Raw genomic sequence first — 17330 nt, 5'->3', positions numbered from 1 at the left:
CCTTCAGTATGTAACACAGGCTTTTAAATGTGTGATTTCCAAGCCCAAATCTAGAACACCAAGCGATGTCACTTGAGTCATAAAATTAAAAAAATACCTCCTCCAGAACCACCGAAGATATTTTGTCGTTTCACAGGCTGACTCCACATGACTAGTAATCTGACTTTGATGTGTAAAAATCGTGGGAGTCCCCCTTTAACACAGACATATCTTAATTTCTCGCCCATGTAGAAGCTTAGCAGGGTTTATGTTGGGGATTTCAAAAGTGAACATGTGCATAATGAAGAGGCAGAACGGAGCAGAAGGAGGAAAGGAAACACCTAGGTATTACATGCAATGTCTGACTGAAGCTCAAACTGAAAAGTAAAAAAAAAAAATTACAGAGAAAGAAAAGTCACGACAGAGATCGTCAAGCTGGTTTCTTAGGACTATTAACTCTAAATACATTTTAATTATGCCAATACAAGTTCAAATCGATATAAGGCGTAATATTATAAATCTGGTCACTGAAGTAAAAGTAAAGTTTTTCAGCCCACTGAAGTGTATATTGTACCTGCTGTCATGTGTGCTTGAGGAGGTGTTGCTGCTGCTGAGTGTTCAGACCTAGTCCAGTTGCAGATCTGTGACACAGTTTGAGCCCAGAGCCGTAGTTTGAGAAACCGCTGCAGGGCAGTTTGGAAATTTGAGGTTTGAAGGTGAGAAGAAAAAGAAACAGTTTACATAGTTTCTGTTTGAATGGATTGAATTGAAAGGGTGTGTGTGTGTGTGTGTGTGTGTGTGTGTGTGTGTGTGTGTGTGTGTGTGTGTGTGTGTGTGTGTGTGTGTGTGTGTGTGTGTGTGGTTGCTATATGAAGATTATGAGGAAAAATTCAGCAGAACCTTTCTTAATCTGTGTTGGGAACTCTAACGGCCTGTGGGTGTGAACGGGTTTGTATTAGTCCTGTAATAGACTGGGGGCCCAGTGCTTGCTTGGAAATTCTTCAGACCACCAGGCCCCTGTGCATGGTAGGTGGTCTATAGAAAATGTCTGAATGGATGGAAAACTAGAGATGCCAATGCTTCAAAACGCTGGAAATTTGCACAAACCAGTAAACTGCAGATGGGACTGATAAAACCAGTCAAGAAAAAATAACTACAAATATTAAAATGAGTGCATGAAGTTTGCTTTTTATTTATGTTTCTTTTTGTGTCTGTTCCTATAGTTTAGTTGAGTTACATTGCGAGCACACCGCTATCCTTTTGGGTTTCCCTTAAGTAAAAAACAAACACTGTACAGCAATATCCTTCATACAGTTATGTTTTGATGTTTGCATTGTCACACTGCGGCTATATACTGCTTGTCATAATGGAAATGTTCATAAGCAAGTTACTTTTCTAGTGTTTTCCTACTTTAGTTCAAACATTTTTTTATTAGAGTCAGTTTTCTCGATGTGACGATGTGGGTTGTATCGTATCTTTTGTTAAATGTTCTTGAGCTACAGCAGCACTATTAACATACTTCATAATCATTTTTAATGTTAGCTTCTTTTCCACCAGCAGATTGATGTGTTTTCTCACAAAGGCTTTCTTTCTCTGACCCAACTGAAACACGACAGTTCCTGGCATGCATATCTACCATATCTACCACTGTACTGACCTAATTCACTATACATTATTATTGCTTATGCATGAGGAAATTCAATTTGACAAGTCTAAATAACCCCTGGGAGCACTGAACCCCCAGCCCGCTACAGTATGTTGGGAGTAATCAGTCAGTCAGACCGAGGGATACATCCTGTTTTATTTCGGGCCATTTGCTTGGCTTCTGAGAGGGCTCTTGTTGTTGGAAATTCTTAACCCCTTGAGATGCAGCGTCTCGTTTTCAAGTGGGTCCTTAGCGACATAAATATACAGTACAATCGCAATTAGACACAGCAGTGAACAACACTCAAACAACAGCCACAAACAAAGACAAAGAAAAAAGAAAAAGGAGAAAAAAAAGCATCGGGATCAGGCAATCTTATTTTAAGTTTGAGGGAGAACAAGAATTAAACTGGATATTAGTACTAATATATTGGAAGTGGTGGTTACAGTGTTGTTGTTGTTGTTGTTGTAGATGTATTATGGACAGGTACAGTTGGTTCTGTAATATGAGGACAGGGCATTTTTAAAGGAGTGGAGAGATGAATGAATGTTTACAGGTAGCTTATTCCAATCCGAGGGAGCTTTAAAGATAAAGGCTTCCTTAGCTGTCAAGGTAGATACCGCAGGAACAGGGGAAAAAGAGCTGTCACTACCCGATGTGAGTCAAGTGCAGATGTGAGTTGCGCATGCTTAGATTTAAACCGTTTACGGCATAACGCCAAGGGATCCGGATCCGGCAAACGTTGTAGCTATCTATGATTGTTTGATTGCTAACGTTAGCTCAAAACGCCATTCAAGGGACAGCCTTTGTTGTGTTTGATTGCTAACTTGTAGGTCCATTTTTATTGTATTGACATTACGGAAGTCTCTCGTTAGCAGGTTCTTGTAGGCTACTTCAGCCTCTAATCTAGAACTGACATCAGGGATCATGCCGTGAAAATGTGATGCCTTATGCTAAATAATAAATTACTGCTATGTAATGTACCTATCTCATTATTCTGTGGCTAACAGCAAAACAGATCTGCGTGAAGTCGCAAAGTGACGCAAACGCAACTCACATCTGCACTCAACTCACATTGGGTAATGACAGAGAGTGTCTCGAGTGATAGTTAGAGGAAAAGGGTACCATAAGCTGTTTTAGATAAATAGGGTTATTGAAATGTATACCACTCCCTCCAGGATTTCGCGATGTCGCGATTGCAACAATTCACGCAAATTCAACCAATCATCAACTTTTCCGCAAATTTGACCAATAACCAGAGTTTCCCGCGACCAATCCCAGCAGTCCCACATGCCAGACTTTGTATCAGCATGTGACAGGAGGCGTACTCTGAGAGCCAATGACCAAGCGGGAGTGAGAACGGGTTGACGTAACACACGTACGTTGCCAAATTGATTTCCTTGTTTCTGATATGAAGAGGAGACGTGTGTGATTCGAACATCTCACATTTACCAACAAAACGTACAGCGAAAGACCGTGCATAACATTTCAGACCGTCCTGCCAACCTGTATACAGTTTAACATCAATGTAAGCTGTAACGTTTTTTTCACTCTGAAGTCGCTAAAAGCTGCTGCTGTTTCAGTCCTGTCGGCTCTCTGCAGCAGGAGAGCTGACAAGATTCGACACACACACACACACACACACACACACACACACACACACACACAGACACGTACACACACAATCACACACGGTGGATGCAGGAAAAACCGGAGATGAGACGTACAGGACGACCTAAATTGAGGACAGCTACGTTTGTTATTGTAAGTGCAATGATAAGTTAAAGTCCAATAAGTACTTCATCAAAGGATAGGACACTAACTAACAATGTAAAGATCAACTAGGCACTGACAGATATGTTCATATTTGATTCATTCAATACATTATTATCTTTTGTCTTAAATCCACCAGCCATTTTCATATTATACCAACATTTGCAGCATCCTGAGCCTTTTTGGTAAGGTTACTAGGAAATCTCAGCCCAGAGTAGTTTTATTCACCCCAAAACAAGTTGCCTTTTTATTTTTAAAGAACTATAAAAAAAAAAACAAAAGACATCGTAACTTTTATCGCAATGTTTTACAAAAGCTCCTGCAAAATCAGGCATTTTGGGCCGCAACAATCTAAAAAAAAAAAGGCAGCGAAATCCTGGAGGGACTGGTATACAGGTACATTTATAAATAAACTGTAGCCAATGCTGCTGTCTTCTTATTGAGGGTGAGGGTAAAGCTAGTTTTTCATACATAGTACAATGTTGAGTTGTGGAAGGACATCCAAGAACAAATCTACAAGCAGCACTGTAAAAGCCAGCAGTGTCCAATGGTGAATAATAAACTTGCAGGCAATGGGATGCCACTGTGACAACGAGAGGGCGGTTGACAAGGAAACAATCAGAGTCACTCTTAATTTCATTCCCAGGAAATAAATGCCCATATTCTTGAAATTATAGCTTTCACTCCTGTGAGGGTCATCTAAAGCGGTCAGTCAGTTTAATGGCGGTGTAAAAGTCTGCTGAACCAATTCACAGCTTACTGTTGGAACATTTGTCACTTGTGCAGCTGTTAGATGAAGGAAATCTGACGTCAACGTGTTTGTTTTAACAAACAAGCAAAAGGACTTCCTGTACAGCGCGAAGAGCAACAGCTGAGAGTCCTGCTGATTCACCTGAGTGGAAGTTTTGACGTGTTTCTATTTCTTCACTCAATGAAAGAAACAGAACAAGAAACAAGCGCTGGTTGGATTCTTCTTTATAAGAACAAAATTATTTCTGTTGTTGAGGACAGCATTGGGTTTTTTGTAATGACCAAAGTAGCTTCAAATTAAGTTAAAAATGCAGAAAAAAGGGAATATTTTTGTAGAGGTTTGCTGTTCAAATTGCTTGTTTGATCCCAAGGCTGATTGTGGGGAACTGTGACATACTACATTTCTACTTGGTTGACCTCTTTTTCCTCATGGTCTTTCTTTTAGTCTCTCTTTCTTTCCGTTTATCTCTCTTTCTTCAGTTCCCAGTTACTACTTTTCTTTACTGTTTTGGGCTGTGTTCGACTCCACGTGGACTAGCTCTCCCTCCTCAGCAGCCTATTGGCTGAGAGCAGAGCTCTCCTTAGAATCTATTGGCTGAGAGAGAGGGGTCCCCCTGCTCTCTACTTACGCACTGCAGCACACTTTCCATGCAGAGGCAAACACTGTGTACAGTGTGAGAGGATTTCTTGGAAGAGTTCCAGTTTTCTGGCTACTCCGAGTACAACAGGTGGTCTGAATGACCGGCTGACTGACTGACTCCTTCACTCACAGTTTACATTCACTCTAATGATCAGATTTTAACCACATTATGAGCATTTCTACTGTTAACACCTCACCCAGGGGTGTGTTTAGGGTGAAAATCTTTTCCCTCCAGTTAGCAAAAGTCTTCTGGTTTAACAATGTTTCCTTCCCACGGTGCAGCAAGCAGCGTCTGTATACTTGGCGGCCAACGTTTTTCCTTTTGAAAATGTGAAAAACTAAATCCGGTTTGGTTCCGTAATTTGTTTTGATTATAGAAAACAAAAAAAATGGAAAATGGAAGTCGGGAATTAAAATATGCATGTGAAAATCTTGTATCCCATTTTTATGCAGCTTTTTTGTTGTGACCCGGAAATTGCAGGATGTCTGTCATTCGTCAGTGAACGTATACACAACACAATCAATTTACAAGCAGTGCTTGACTTATTTCAACACACAGCACATGAATTATATCCCCTCTTTGGGGATAAAGGCGGGGTTAAAAATGTAGGAAAATATTTGCCACAGTTAGGGGGACCAGAGTGAGGGTTGAGGCTTAACATTACAGGGAGGCCTGGCCACCCTTGCCTCCCATTGCCCCCCTCCCCCAGGCAGGATGGGACAGCATGACTAAGACAGAACACAGCCCTGCGTTAAAACAACACAGGGGGCTGTGTGCTGATACCGCTGTGACAATGAATTACCAACCAGGAAGTCCAGTTGGAGTAACAGTTGAATGTGTATCAGAGATAAGGCAAAAACACTGCACAGCAGTTTGTAACAGTTAAAGATTTTACAGCTCTGGAAAGTTCCCAGCGACAACTATTTCACCTTTGGTTGCAAAGATAGTGTTACCTTGCACAGCAGCTGTATTCTCGCATATTTGCTGAGTAAAGTCATATAGTGGAGTTAAGCTCCAAACATGCTACAAACCGCGAGGTAGGGCAGAGAGGCAAAGTGCAGCACTCTCTGCATAGGAAAACAATGGCACAGCCAATGCAGAGCGGTTTTATCACAGATCATATGTAGGCAGATTAATGGCGTTCTGAACCAAGAATGAAGTCACAATCCTTCTGTGCGTGTTGTAATCCGAGCTTCTCCGTTTTGATAGCCGGTACGGCCGTGCGTGCATGTTAGTGTGCCTGAGTGCGTTGTGCGTCGGCATCAGACGCAAAGGGCCGTGACAAAGCGCCGGTATTTGAAGAGTTGGGAAACAACTGTGAGAGCCGTGTGAGGGTAACAATCCCAGACCACTTTTTTTCTGAATACTGACTACATCTTGACAAATCATCTGGTCAGGTTAACGATCGCGAAACAGTAGGAATGCGGTGTTCACGTTGCAAAGTAATTAGCCCTGCATTGCTAGATCTTTCTCCACAGAGCTGTGGAGCAATTACCCTGGAAATTGTTGATCCAGAATACAAAGTAATTTACCAGGAATGTGCACCTGCATGTATTTGATTGACCATTGTGGCGCCTTGATGGATGGTGTTGTGTTGCAGCCAAAGTTGAGCCAGGTTTTTGGTTTTACATTCTCTTATTTACACTCACACAATGTAGCCTCTAGAAATCTTAATAAGTTTGACTTCCCTGCTAAACATTTGACTATTAGTTAAAAAGTAAAGACAAAATGAAGGAAACGTTGCCTCCTCCATCACTAATACAGTTGCAATTCCCATGGTTGCAATATGGTGGTAGGGGAGAAATGTGACATGCTGCACACAGAGGTTCAGTAGTCAGCTGACTACAGTGCATGTAAACATATTAATATTAATCCTTAATATTTAACATCTTCAAAACAACATTTTCTGGAGGGGTTCCAACAGTATATGAGTAATAATTCACTCACTCAACACACGTGGATTTGTTAAACCGGTAAACAGCTCAGCAGCGGACGGAAAGAGGGACAAAAAATGGGAAAAACAGAAAAGCAAAGAACACGTGAGGAGGGAAAGGAAGAGGAAACCTATTGTTTTCTTTTCTTGCTCTGCCCCCCCCCCCACACACACACACACACACACACACACACACACACACACACACACACACACCCCACCTCTCCTGTCAGCCCTATTGTCCTCCATCATAATAGAGGCCGTTTGATCATCTTAAAAACTGCTGATTACCAGTCAGGATGCTTTCAAGGTCCGACCTCAAAACAGACTCAACAATGCAGAACAGAGAGGGAATTACTCTGAGCAGTTTGGGCCCCTGCAGATTATAAAGGCTATGGATTTAAAGCCCGCCCCCTCTCTCTATACCGTCCCAAAAACACATTGGAAACGCCATCCTGCAGCAGATTGTGGTTATGAGTTTTTTTGGGGGGGGGTCGAGGAGTGCATAGTGCAAACAAGCCAGCTTGTAAACGCTGTGGGGTAAAGTGGGGTCAGCGTGGCATGTGTGTTGCCCATTAAAACAGATAGATGTTTTTTGAAAATCATCTATGTGTAGAGCATACTATGTTAGTGTATTTAGTTGTTTTTTTTCAAACATCAGACGTGTTTTGGCATTTTTTTTAAATATTTTGAATATTATATTTCAGAATCAGAGTCTGGGTTTCTGCAATCCCATTCAGACTACAAACAGCACTGTGTAGCAAGAAAATAGGGAAAAGGTGAGCTGTGAGTACTGCTTATAATGATTGATTGCAGCAAATTTAATATAAATGTGCAAATCCTAAAGTGTTCCCGTGGGACTCGTGTTTTTGCTTGTTTTAATTAGTGAAACCCGACAAATTGAGCAAGAAGAACTGTTCCCATGTTGCAAATGTGATGAAACCGGCCCCAAAGAAGCCAGTTTAGGGAATCGATCTATGAGTTTGAAACCCACATCAGAACACTGCACAGAGGTTTATAATAATATAGGTCAGGATTTCACTGCGATAATCATTTTATCCATAATCTCGACGATGCTATCTAGGAAAATTTTGGGAGCAGGGCCACACCTCAGACACGCTTCTTCAGGCATTCCTATAAATACCCACCTACGCATCTTCTCTAATTCGCTCTCCCATTCTGTTATTCAAATTCAGCTCACATGTGTGTGTGACGGAGCAACGGTGCCGCTGCCTCGGGAAGGAACTTGTTTTGGTGGAACATGTGTACGTTCAAAAGTTGTTTTAGTCGTGCAACAGAAAACTCAGATTGGACAGATAGTCTAGCTAGCTGTCTGGATTTACCCTGCAGAGATCTGAGGAGCAGTTAACCATGGTCCTCAGAAATCCTTTTATCATGTTAACAATGCCAACACAAAGGAATCTGAAGGTGACCGACATTCGGCCAAAATGTGGGACTTCCGGCAGAATTTCGGAACCTGATCAATTCCAGAAATGAAACGTAGATATAGACTATGACTCCGGGGACTTTTTATTTTATCCACCTCACACTGTATCTTTGCCTCAGGTCTCTTCCTACACCGATCACCTTCAACTCACTCTCTGTCAAACTTGGTGCCCAATAATTTGGTTATAGGGGGGAGATGGACAAAATTTGTGGCCGAGATGACAGAAGTTACTGACGCGCATCACAGCATCCTGCTGAAAAAAGGGGGCAAAAATCAGCGTGTCCACCCTGGTGTCATGTTTCCATCACTGCAGATCAGAGCTGGAGCCGATAACTACCTGTGATTACTGCACAGGCATTTGTTCCGGGAATGAATGCCGATTGTAACCTATCCCACTAAAAACAAAAGCCAGATGTTAGTGTTTTTCTTGGCCATTTAGGAAAGGGGCTTTACAGACCATATCCTGTAATTTCCCATTGGTTAAAATGTCATCTTGGTAATTTAAGTCACTTAACTCAAAATTACAGAGGAGCACAGTGAATATATTTTTATATTCGGACAAACTACCTGTATTTGACTATTTGTTTAGTTTTGGATGCATTCTTTGATTGTCTGACTATCGCTAATGCTGCCCACAGGGTCCTTTGTTAGCCCTGTAACTTTACAGGAATGTTAGAAAACATTCACACACGCACACACACACACACACACACACGCTCACACACACACACACACGCACACACGCTCACACACACACACACACACACACACACACACACAAACACTACATCTATCTATAAATTGCAGGAATGTCATGTCTGTCTGTGTGTCTGTGTGTTACACCGTTAGTCCGATGGATCTTGGTCTTGCTACAGGCACAAGTAAGTGCAGTGCCAAGTTTGACGTTGTTTGGATTAGAAATGCAAAATATCGTTAAATGTATATCGGTAAAAGAAGCACACATTGGCTTTTGCCGCTCTAGCCGCTGGCCACTCCCCCTCTCACACTGCACACTGACTGAGCACAGCGCAGAACCAGAGACAGAGAGGGTCGAAGAAAGCAGCGGAGTTTTGGCAGCTAAAATGTGACATACAACTCAGACCCACAAAAATGTGCAAAGTAGCACTACTTTGGACTGTCTTTGACTTTGAATAAACAAACGACAATTCCCGAATTTAAGGTCGTTTCAGAATCCCACACATGCAAAGCACAACCAGCTACAGACAACAAGCAGACAGAGCGTGATGCCACTTATAGGCAGGCTACCAGACACTGTTTTTGAGTCACATTGTCCATGTTTGGTGGGAAGGTAACCTGCATGCCACACGCAGAACGCTTTACAACAGCGCGGGGGGGGGTTACCGCCTTTGACTCTTTTCCTGGTTCCAAAGTTAGCTACATGATTGCTGGATATACCAAACTTACTTTCCTGGAGCACAAGCGGATAGCCAAAAGGAACATCGCAACTGTGGAATAATCTTGCCGAAAAAAAGGCGTTACACTTTTCCGTGTCTATTTTTTCACTAAATATCAAACAAAAGCCCGTGAGCTGTAGCCTACGCACCACTTCTAACCAGAGGCAGAATATAACGTAATCTCGGAGATTATTCCTCCACAGCGCTGTGCAATGCGAGAAAATCTCAGAGCTGAATTGGGCAGACACAGCACTTTTCATCAGACTCACCCCGGGTTAATTAAGTATACTGCTATCTAATAACATTACCGTCACCAAAATACCCCGCGAAATAGGTCCATGAAGCTAATGTCAGATTACTCCACATTGTCATTGTGATATTTTGTGATTACATTCTGAATCTGCAATGTTCTCTGTCAGGTTAATCAATAAGTTAGTAGTAGGGTATACAGGGGAGCTGCATATGAAGTGGTTTGGGGTCCTTCTGTAAGTAATTTGGGGGTACAATTTGGTTTTGAAGAATTCTACAAGCAGCAATACCACAGGCCAAGCAATCAGCTCGTTCCAAACAGGCACATTTTCAACGGGCACTGCACTAGTTTCTATAAAACCCACAGACAGCCCCTATAATTGTTTAGGCAGTTGGCAAAGAGCAGGACACACAAACATGATCCCCTTGCTCCTCAAAGTTGTCCCTGTAATTGGATAGTGTGATGTTGAATTTATACACACACACACACACACACACACATACACACACACCATGTTGACATCAGTAACAAAAGGTCAGAAGACTCCATCAAAACATGGACTGTCTGTGAATAACATACTGTGTGGAGTGTGTGTACTTTGTCATTTCAATTCCCTCAACCTGAGTGCAAGAAGCAATACAGAAAAAAGGACAAAAATGTGTAAAGTCTTTCATACCACTGTTCATGTCATATTTTAAAATCAGTAACTTAAGGCGCTTTCACACATGCAGTGCAAAGCTGAAATTCTCTAGATATTATCGGCTGAGCGGTATGTGAGAACGCAAACGTTCGAACCAGTTGGACCGAACGTCAAGTGGCCTGTAACCTGCCAGCTCCCTCGCACAAAGTCTGTGTAATCTCTGACTGAGCCAAAGACTCTACAAGTAAAGATGCCAGTAGTATGAAACGGTACACACTTCCTGTCTTCTAAATGGGCGTGGCCTCATTTGCAAGTGTATTGAATGTTGTGTGGATGGTTGAAAAAGTTATACTATGCATAATTTCATATTTTCTTTTGCTAACATTAGATATTTACATAGCATAAATACATGTTGAGCATTTGTTTTGTTACGGAGTTTGTGAACGTGAGTTAATGTTAGCTCATCTGTGTTGCCACATTAAACATTTACATTTTATACATTAAACACGTCAGGAATGTGAGGCTTGGAACCAAAAATGCAGAGTAGAGGATTTTATTAACAAAAGATTTACAACTCCAGGTGTCCTGAGGAAGGCAGGCAGGCATAACGAACATAAGTCAAAATCCAAAAACCAAAAACCACTAGAAAAACCCAGAAGACAAAAAAAGTGAATACTGATGCCAGTAATTCAATAATTCAAAAATGAAAAAGCCATCTTTGGGGAGAAGTCTGTAAATCTCTTGTGACGATTTTCATAATGGTACTTTTTAGCATTTCCTCGTATCGTTCTTTTGTGAAATTCACCTTTCCCTCTCATTTCTATTGTCTAAAAAAATAATAAAGTAACAATCGAATGTGAAAACTCGAAACATTCATGCGTTTCATGGACATCTGTTGATTTTCATATGAATGTCTGTTTCCCATTTTCTCTGTGAACCTGTGAAATGCCCGTGTGAGTGTGAAATTCAGACATGAAACTAACTCTGTGTTAAACTGTGGTATAAATGTTAATGTTGGGGGGGGGGGGGAATACACCCTTGTCATGTGAATATGAATACTCATAACCCAAACCCTGAAAGGTTGATAATGATAAGGTGAAAAATCCCCTTAAAAATTTAGTATTAGGCTAAAAAAAAAAAAAAACAGAAAACATTTACAAGGACAAGGAAAATACAAAATTTAAAAAAGGTTTTTACTACTAATAGCATGAAGAGGTTGTGTGCTGTTTTGTGTGTCTGTCAGCAGGATTACAGACAAACTACTGGCCCACATTTTCATGAAACTTGGTGGAAGGGTGTAGCATGGGTAAAGGAAGAACCCGTTAAAATGTTGAGCTGATCCAAATAATAGGGCAGATACACTAACTATTTTTTAACATTGCGAGATGGGGCATTTGTGCTGCATTCACGTGGTGTCGAAATAATCAGACAAATTAGTTCTTGATCATATTTCATGGCTCACCTGATCTGTTTCCTTTGCTTCTGTTTCCTTATTTGTAAACTACGTGTGTTTTGTGTGAAAAAATCTTAATTTGTAAAGTAACTAGTAACTAAAGCTGTCAGATTAATGTAGTAGAGTAAAAAGTACAATATTTATCTCTGGAATGTAGTGGAGTAGAAGTAGAAAGTAGCATTTAACGAAAAGACTCAAGAACAAGTACCTCACGTTTGTTCTTAAGTACAGTACTTGAGTAAATGTACTTAATTACATTCCACCACTGATTAAAACCAATACAAACCAGGCCCTTGAGGTGTCTACGAGTGAGAGGAAAGACATTTTAAGCTTAAGAAGGTTCACAAGAGGGATTTTATAATCATCTTAGCCTTTAGATGCTTTTAGAAAACCCTGATGAAATCTCCCAAAACAGTCAAATCTGTTGCAAAATGCTGTGACCAAATCTCTTCTAATTGTCTTGCTCTTTAAAGACTTCACTGTGTTGTCGCTGCTTTTGAAACGCAAATGAATTTACCACATGACACCAACATGGAAAATGACAACAGTTACATATTAAAGGCAGAGCAGAAACTGCGTCTCCGCAGGAGCTTTGGGGGTTCGGAGGTCAGGGATCTGTAGCTGAATAGACTGTTCCAGCTCGGAGGAAGAACAGGACTCTTTTGTTTCCTGGAAGTGGATCTTCAAGAGACCTTTGACCTGTCAAGATTTAAGATCATTAGCTGGTGACCCTCCCCCCCCCCCCCTCCCCCCTCCAATCCCCTAAACACCTAACTCACCCTTTCACCCCCAAATCTACCAACTCTCCACGCCAATCCCACCCCCCGAGCCCCTGAGGCTGGCTTAAGTCCTGACAGTGAAGTGGCTCAGGATGGAGACTGGCTGTGTCCACACTAGATTTCCATGCAGAGTCAGTGATCCGGTTCCGATGAGCCTCACTTCCTACTTGGAAAAGTGATGTTGTTGTTTGAGATGCAGGGAAACAATTGCAAACGGAAAATATAATTTCAAAGTGTGAATGTTTGTTACGTGGTGTCCAAAGAAGTGCCATCCGCCACTGTTGTTAGAATTATGGAGTGCCAGCCCTTGTGGTTGGAGAAGTCAGTGTGGAAGTCCTCAGGCTGTGACAGTCCCCATCTGTGGTTGAAATCTACCCGTTCTCGCTCCCAACTGGTGAAATACTGACGCTTGGTCAGTGGCTCTCAGCATCAGATACCGAGGCAAAAATCACCCTTTAGCGTCTGTACGGAACGCACCGGGCAGAGCAGCAGCTTGGCCGTGGCGCTGTAAGATGGCGTAGTATGAAGAGCGATAAGGGAAGCGAAAGAAAACCCGCGTGGGGAGGTTGGTTGGGGTGGTGGATGGGGCAAATAACACAGGACTTTCACCCAGGAGACCGGGGTTCATGTCCGGTTCTTGTCCCGCGTGTCACGTTTCGTACATTCTGTAACCCCACCCACCATCTTTTCCTAAACCTAACTGTCCCATTCTTCTGCCGCACACACACACACACACACACACACACACACACAAACATGTCTCTCTTAAGTCCACACTCAGTGTTTTGTAAGTAAAAGTTATGTGTGCATCTGTCGTGTCCATTTGTCTTGCTGTCAGACAGATAGATCCCACTGTGTATGTATGTGATGATTGACCTAACACACACACACACCTGTTGTCTTGCTGTGTGCAAACACACCGTCACACACCGTCACACACCAGTTTAACTGAACGTGACACCTCACCTGTCCTCAGCTTTTGTCGCACAAATCACAGCCTGTCAAACTGACTCTCTCTCTCTAACTATCTATGTATGTATCTATCTATCAATGTATTTATGTATCTATTTATGTATCTATGATATGATGTGTCTATGGATCTATGTATCTATGCATGTACCTTTATATCTGTATCTATCAATCTATCTATCTATATTGTGAGTGTTTTGTGTGTTTACTTCAGTGTGTGAAGCCTCCTGTAGTGTAGTCAGTCAGTGTGTGTTGGCACCTGTGTCAACTGTCTGTGTTTAGCCCGTTTCATCCAGTTGCTCTCTGCTATGTGTGTGTGTGTGTGTGTGTGTGTGTGTGTGTGTGTGTGTGTGTGTGTGTGTGTGTGTGTGTGTGTGTGTGTGTGTGTGTGTGTGTGTGTGTGTGTGTGTGTGTGTGTGTGTGTGTGCCCATCTGTCCTCCACACATCTTGCTGTCAGAGATATCCATACACCGTAAGTGTGTGTGTGTGTGTGTGTGTGTGTGTGTGTGTGTGTGTGTGTGTGTGCTTGTGCATGTGAGTGCGTGTGCCTGTGCAGGGATGTTAAACCAAAGTACAGTAGATTGGACGCACAACACACACACACAGGAAAGCATCTTATACAGATAAAACAAAAGCAACAGAATAAGATAAGCCGGTAAGATGAGACTTCAAAAATGTTGTCTTTTAGGTATTTTTATTACAAAACCATTTACAGTGATTTTCCATCATTACTGTGAATCGTTTTCTGACATAAAATAACAAATGTTAACAAAGCCAATAAGTGGTCGTGGAATAAGATCCGTAATACACTCTAATGTGCTTGATATTAAATTTAAAAAAAACTCACTCGACCATAGTATTTATTTTCAATAATCTGGATATTGTTGTGTATTATTGCTGATGTGTAAAAGGTAATCCTGCAGAGTCACATGAAAACATTGTCGCTAACTATTTCTGCTGGAACGTATCCAGGAGGAGGAGGCAGAGGAGGAGGAGGAGGAGTAGGAGGAGGTGTTAGTGTAGTCAAGTGTCAGGTCGTTTGATATTCAAGAAATGCCTTTCATCTTGAGTGGAGACAAGTGAAGATAAGATGGTTTCTTGGGAGGGTTGTTAAATACAGCATGTTAAAGATGGGGGGAGCAGTCACTTGGTGGAAAATAACTCCTCCCTCCAGCCAAACAACACAATGGTCAGTGTTGGTATGGGCACATTGGTACACGGTGCAGATACAGAAGATAAGATATAAACCAGTAAGTCCAGTTGGATGGATTATCAAACACCAAGACACCACAGAGCATTATTAGGCTACATCTCCGTCCAAACAAGCGTTTAGACTGCTTATCAGAAATGATTTAAATCCATATTAACACATCTGACGACGCATCACATGACCATTCGACAGAGATGCTCACAAGTCTCTAAGCTAAAGTCCAAGTCAAGTCTCAATGTCCCAATGATGTATGCACTGGCACCTTCGCTATTGTATTTAAAATACTACATTTGATTATTTCACATATTGTCTATGGGGTTTTGAAAACAACAGTTCACTTGTCCAATGTGATAGTTCACATGTCAATTTCCTCTTGTGCACAGCTTAGCAGTCTTGTAGTCAAGACCACATAAACCAAGACCAAGTCGAGACCAAGACTAGAGTGTATCGAGACCGAGACAAAACCAAAACTTTGAGGGGTTGAGACTGAGTCCAGACCAAGACCACACTGGTGCGAGTCCCACACTGCATGACACGATAAAATGTGGAAAATGCTAACCATAGGCTCTCCAAAAAAAAAACACTGAAAACAAACACAGATTCTTCTTCATTCACCTCATTCATTATTATTGCCACAAGTGAATCATGAGAAATGCCTTGATAAAATAATCAAAAGGCAGTTGTGGTCTTGACCGGTCTTGAAATAAAACCTGAGTACTCTTTATCTGACACCGAGACAAGACCGAGAAGAAATGCATTTTGATTCCGAGACGAGACCTTCAAAAAGTGGTCTTCAGACCGGTCTCGAGACCAAGACCGATCTTGAGTAACACTGCATCTTAGAGATTAAAAGTAGGTGAAGAAAATAAAAAATATAGAAATATAGCTAAACAAAAGTATGTGGACATTATGACGCTATGTAATAGTTGAACATGTTGCTGCTCTAACAGCCTCCACTCTTCTGGTTTCAGGTTTTCCACCAGATGTTGGGACCAGGCTGCAGCTATTTGCTCCCATTCAGCTACAAGAGCATTAGTGAGGCCAGACACTGATGTCGGGTGATAAATTCCATCTCTCAGACTACATTTACATTAAGCCATCTCAATTCTAAAATGCTGTCTTGGTGTGATGACAATGTGTGTCCAGATTTGCGTTTCAAGGTTGTTTTTTTAGAGACTGAAACACCAAGCAAACACTTGTGAGGCCGTTTTCGAAAAACTCCGTCCGGGAGAAAAGGCTGTGTTTAATTTAACTTGGTTAATGTGGATGTACTGTCAGTCAGAGTTGCAGTTCATCCCTGAGTGGGGGTGGGGTTGAGTCCAGAGCTCTGTGCAGGGCAGTAAAGTCCCTCCACACTAAACCAGGAAAAAAGCATTTCTTTACGGACCTGGCTTTGTGCACCGGGGCACCTGTTTTTTCTGCCAGACCAAAAAGTATATGAAAGTATGTAGACATGTTGTTGACAGGGTTGTGATCTGGTTAACTAGAGTGTGTGGTTGTTCGATGTGTTGTTAACCCAAACCAACCCTTTGGGTTTTTTTTCTTCCAAAGCCTCTGTGGTGATATCCCTTCTGTACCAGCGCAGTGGACTCATTAGTCATCTTTCCATTCACATATCTTTTATGCTCAGTTTGAAGTATCATATTAGAAAATCTGAATGGCAAATAAAAAAACGGCAAAAATTGATACAACTTTCTCAATTGCACAAAAAAAGTTTTCACACTCGCTTGAGGTGGTTTTTACCTCTGTCGAAAAGAGTTGATACGCGTTGGAACCACCTTTGCAGAATAAGTTCTGATGTAGCGAACATTAAATCACAAAATGGACAGCATGAAACAGCCAATACTCACTGACATCAAAGAACAATTCAAACTTGCTTAATTGAACCAAATTCCTGAAGACTTGTCTCCATTCTTCTCTCTTAGATGGGTTAGATGCTCTTTGTTTCCGATTACCAACCTCTACTTCTTCTACTCTGTTTACTAGCAGATTACAGCCATGCGTAGCCGACAACTACTGACTACTACTGACCAAACTATGCTGTAGCCAGGTTTATTTGCTCTAATTTAGTTGAGGGAAACGCTAAATCACTTTTCTTTTTACAATTTTAAAAGTTTGCCTGGAAATTTGCTTGACAATTGAATGGAAACATGGCTACTGACATGAAGGGGCTGCTGTCAGTGTGAAAAGACTGTTAACATTCACACAAGACCCCCACCCCCTCATCCGTTAGTGTGTACTCACCCAGCCCACTGCTGACTTCCTCACACACACACACACACACACACACACACACACACACATACACACTGGAAGCCCACTTTTAGTTCCGTATTTGAGTTCCTTTCAGCACATCAGGTCTTACAATAAAAGATGTGGAGAGTGTGTGTGTGTGTGTGTGTGTGTGTGTGTGTGTGTGTGTGTGTGTGTGTGTGTGTGTGTGTG

The sequence above is a fragment of the Sander vitreus genome, chromosome 4 (assembly GCF_031162955.1).
Source record: "Sander vitreus isolate 19-12246 chromosome 4, sanVit1, whole genome shotgun sequence".
Lineage (NCBI taxonomy): Eukaryota > Metazoa > Chordata > Actinopteri > Perciformes > Percidae > Sander > Sander vitreus.
The sequence above is the reverse complement of the archived record's forward strand: the minus strand, read 5'-3'. Positions refer to the sequence as shown.